This window comes from Penaeus japonicus, unplaced genomic scaffold, assembly GCF_977035675.1.
Source record: "Penaeus japonicus unplaced genomic scaffold, GWHDUDI00000001_assembly GWHDUDI00000028, whole genome shotgun sequence".
NCBI classification, from domain to species: domain Eukaryota; kingdom Metazoa; phylum Arthropoda; class Malacostraca; order Decapoda; family Penaeidae; genus Penaeus; species Penaeus japonicus.
Window position 1 is genome coordinate 21,914,491 of NW_028234430.1, and position 5,000 is coordinate 21,919,490.

Here is a 5,000-nt window from a genome sequence, read left to right on the forward strand (position 1 = left end):
TCTCTCTCATTCTCGTATCTCTCTCTCTCTTCTGCTCTGTGTGTGTTGAGTGGTGTTGTGTGTGTGTGTGTGTGTGTGTGTGTGTGTGTGTGTGTGTGTGTGTGTGTTATTGTGTATACATCCTGCACCAGGTGCGTGTTCCGAGCAAGCAAATAGTCCCTGGTCGCGACATTAATATCCTTGGTTAAGATAAGGAAGTAATTACTTTTCGGTTGATGATTAAAGGAGCTCTCAGGCAACCTTTGTCTTCTTGAAGGATTCGTGGTAGTTGGTTGACACTAATCCGAGTTTGTTTGAATACCAAGAGTAAAATAGGTATTAGAGGCATCAAGATAAATCATATTATTATTTTTTTCTCTCCTTGATTTCTTTGTGCCCCCCCCCTATCTCTCTCTATATATTTATATCTCCTCTCTCTCTCCTTGTTCTCTCTCTTTCTCTCTCTCTCTCTCTCTCTCTTTCTCTCTTTCTCTCTCTCTCTCACACTTTCTCTCTTTCTCTCTCTCTCACACTTTCTCTCTTTCTCTCTCTCTCACACTTTCTCTCTTTCTCTCTCTCTCTCACTTGATCTTTCACTTTATATTCACGCATGTCTAGTGTTTGTGATTGCCGCGATTGGCCAGTGAGTTGCCAAGTTTACAGGAGAGAGAGAGAAAAAAAAAAAACACGAGAGAGGCTTTGGCACTCGGTGCAGGCTGTTATTAGTTCCACGTGGAAGCGAAGGTGTCAAAGCATGCGGGTGCCAAGCTGCCTATGATTTATTACTGTAAACAATGCTATGCGTCACACGACCAGGAGAACACGTAACTCGTGGTCATGCTGGTACCCCATCCACGTCCATTTATTCGAGGGACATCTCCGGTATGGCACGATGCCAACATAGTGCGTACGGGACATGGACCGGAGGATTCATACTCATGAAACTGTCCCATTCACAACATAATTATTTCAATACGGCTGTGGCATAGTGGCACTGACAGGCTACCAAAAGGCCACTTATGCAATAACAGCTTCCAAACGTCATGACACAATGGCCCAGTGACCTTGTGCCGCGCTCGTCATGATGCAGTGACACTCATCCCAAGACACTCTTCACATTGTAACGTCAATGCGTAACATCACAGGTGGTCAAACGAGCAACAAACTGCGTCACAAATGACTTGGCATTCATATACGAGTGTAATGTGTGCGATTTCCTACCCTTTGCGTCGATGTTATCTCTCCACAAAATACATTGCGATTTATTTCCTCTGCCTTTTCTACTACAAGATACTACTAGCCTTATCCTAATACAACTTTACGTAACAACGCCGACTCTTTCCGTACATTTGTATCCTTTCTACAGTAGGACGCCATTCATAGTGCGCCACGACAGAACGCCAAAGCATCGCAGGATATTGCGACAGCCTCAAGGTTACGATAGGAGACGCTATCCGTGCTTTAGAAAAGTGAGGAGAGTGAGATAGAGAGTGAATGGTAGAAGGGGGGATAAGAAGAGAGTGAGAGAGAGGGGGGGGGGGAAGGGAGAGGGAGAGAAAGAGATAGATAGATAGAGAGAGAGAGAGGGAGAGAGAGAGAGAGAGAGAGAGAGAGAGAGAGAGAGAGAGAGAGAGAGAGAGAGAGAGAGTGTGAGATGGGAGAAAGTCGAGAGAAGAGAGAGAGAGAGAGAGGGGAGGAGAGAGAGAGAGTGGAAGGCAGAGAGAGGGGGAAGGAGTGAGAAAGAGAGAGAGAGAGTGAGAGAGAGAGGAAGGTGCGGAGAGAGTGGCAGAGAGAGAGAGGAGAGAGAGAGAAAGAGAGAAAGAGAGAGAGAGAGAGGAGGGAGAGAGATGAGAGAGAGGGAAGGAGAGAGAGAGAGGGAGAGAGGAAATAAGAGAGAGAGAGGGAGAGTCGGAGAGAGAGAGCGAGAGAAAGATGGTGAGAGAGAGGAGAGAAGGAAGGAGTAGAGAGAGAGAGAGAGAGAGAGAGAGAGAGAGAGAGAGAGAGAGAGAGAGAGAGAGAGAGGGGAAGAGAGAGAGAGAGAGAGAGAGGAAGAGAGAGAGAGAGACAGAGGAAGAGAGAGAGAGAGAGAACAATTTCACTACTAATTATGATAACTTACATGACATTAATTAGAATGATAATATACATGATACTAATTATGATGATAACAGTAGTGATGGTGAGAGAAATAATGATGTTGATGATAATTATAGTAATGACAACAGTAATGAGGACAATAACATAATGTTAATGATAATAATGATAACAAAAAAGACGACAACGACAGTAATAATAAAGATGATATTAATGATGATAATGATAACAATGATAATGAAAATAGTAATGATGACAAAGATAATAACAATGATAATTATGATAATGATGATGTTGGCAATAATGAATCATTCTGATAATGATGACAATAATAACAACAGCAACAACAATGATAATAATGATAATGTAATAATAATAATGACAATAACAATGAAATAATAATGATGATAATGATATCAATTATGATAACAATAATGATAATAATACGGATGATAATAACGATAATAAAGATGACAATGATAATAATGATAACAGCCTCAAAATTATACTAGTAATTATGATAATGATTAGAATTATAAGAATGATAATAATAGTAATGACAATGACAATAACAGTGATAATCATAATAATGATAAAAAAATGAGAAGAAAGATGGAAAAAAGTTATATATAATTTTTCATTCATATGTATGTGTTTTTAGAGAGAGAAAGAGAGGAAGAAGAGGAGACAAGCGGAAAAAATTTTCTTCCTCGTTCCATGTTACCGTCTTTTTGGATAGCCCTCTTCGGGCGGCCCCCGGTGGTGTCTATCTAGAGGGAACATTTGTTGGACCAAACACATGCTAGGGGAGTCTTGGGTTCCTGTAGATTGGGTGGGTGTGGTTTTTCCGAACAGTCGCGAAAAAAGCAAACCGGAAGACGGGCCGCCGAAAGGAAGAGGAAAACACAGCTGGGCAGCAAAGAGCAGTAGTCGGGCGCAAGCACGGCCTCAGCAAACAACAAGAGGCGGGCCAGTAAAGCAGAGGGGGAGGGGGTCAAGGCAGGGGGTCAGGAGGGCAGAAGGGGGGTGCAGCAAGGGAGGGGCGGAGGGGAGGGGGGGTCGGCAACTGCAACGGGGGAGGGCCCGCCAAAACAGGGAGGCCGGGGGTGGGGGGGGGGGAGAGGCCGGGCGGAGTGCGTCAGCGAGGTGCGCGGCGAGGGACGGGGGGCAAGGGCAGCATGGCGGGCCAGCATTCAAAAAACCCCAAGTTCCGGGGGGGGGGGGGGGTGCCGCACACGGGGAAAGGGGGGGGGGGGGTGCAACCACCAGAGGGGCGAACGACCAAACGGACGCGGCAAACAAGGAGTCGAGGAAAACGCGGGAAGGTGGGGGAAGGGAAGGGGGGGCGGCGAATGCAAAAAGAGGAGCAGCGGTCAGCGAGGAGGGGGCGCAAAACGCGGAGGGTCGGGAAAGGAAGGACAGCGGGGGGCCGGGCCCCAGGAGGGAGGCAGGAAGGAGGGGAGAAAGGCAGTGGGGTCCAACAACACTGGAAAAACACACCCCCCAGGTCTTCCGATCACGGCTGGTACCAAGCAACCAAACCCGGCCCCGCTTCCCGGCAAGGCCAAGCGGGGGTCCCGAGCGACCCCGCTCCACGCCGGGGGGCACACAGAAACGCGCGAGAAGCGAGGTCCCAGCGGCCGGGGCCCAGCCAAACGCACACGCCCCACGTCCTACCCGGGCGGTTGGATCCACCCCCCGCAATCCGTGGGTCTAGCCCACCACCCCCGTGGGGGGGGTCGGCAGCCTACCAAGACGCCGAGGGCGCGGAGTCCCCCCGCAGGGGGACCTGGCAAGAACCGAAACCGAAGGAGGGCAGGTAAAAAAAAAAAAACATGCAAGCAGTCACGAAACACGGCTTGCGGTCCAACAGAAGGGGGAAGCAACGGCGAACAAAGGCACCGGGCGATGCTACAACGGGGCACCAAAGACACGCAACAGGTCAGGTATCCAAGCGCGCAGAAAACGACCACAAAAAAAAGAGCCAAGCATCAACCGGACGGAGGAGTCCACGCGGCAGTCCCCCGCGGACACGCTTCCCCCCGGGCGGGGGTGAGGGGGGGGAGAGAGCAGAGCAAAGCAAAAAACGGGGAGCAGGGGGGTCAGGGCAACGGAACAGGGTCCACGGGGGGGCGGAGGTGCACCGGAGCGGGGGCGAGAAGCATGCCCACAGGCAGAGGGTCACCGGCCAACCGGTACCAAGGGGGGGGGGTGGGGGGGGGGGGGGGGGGAGCAGGGGGGGGGAGGAGGGCGGCCCAGAGGGGCAAGCCTCAAAACAAAACGTGGTGCCGGGGGGGGTGGGGTGGGGGGGGGGGGGGGGGGGGTCAAGGGGAGGCAGGCGGCAGAACGAACGCGCACGGAGGAAGTGGGAGGGGGGTCGGAGACGCTTGCCCCTCGGCGCGAAGCGGGGGCCGCTGGTTGGGGGGGGGGTTCCCGGGGAGGACGGGCGTTCCAGGCGGCCCTGGGTGGGGGGGGGGCTGGTGCTTGGGGGTCCGGCGGATAGGGGTGGCGCACAGTCGGCTTCAGGCAAAATAAAGGGGGGGGGGGGTCAGAGGGAAGGGGGGGAGTCAACGGGGGACAGGAGCGGCGAAGCGAGTGCAAGGCAGGGTCGGCCAGGGTGCGAAGGACGGCTGTGGGGGTTCCCGCATCGCGGGGGGGAGGAGCGCAGCCAACGCGCAGAACGCATCCTCGGGTTCTTCCAGCTGTTTATAACGCTGTGATTTCTTTGTGGCGGGAAGAAAGCAGTCCAAAAAACGGAACACGCTAGGAGCATGCAAAAGGACAGGACGGTATCAGGAGGCAAGAACCACGCGTTCTTGTAGCCATCTGTATGGGGTGTGTGATATTTCTTGGTGTTTTTTTTTTGTGTTGTTTTGGTTTGTGGGTGGGGGTGGGTGGTGGTAGGTTTTGTTGGGTGGTGTGGTCGC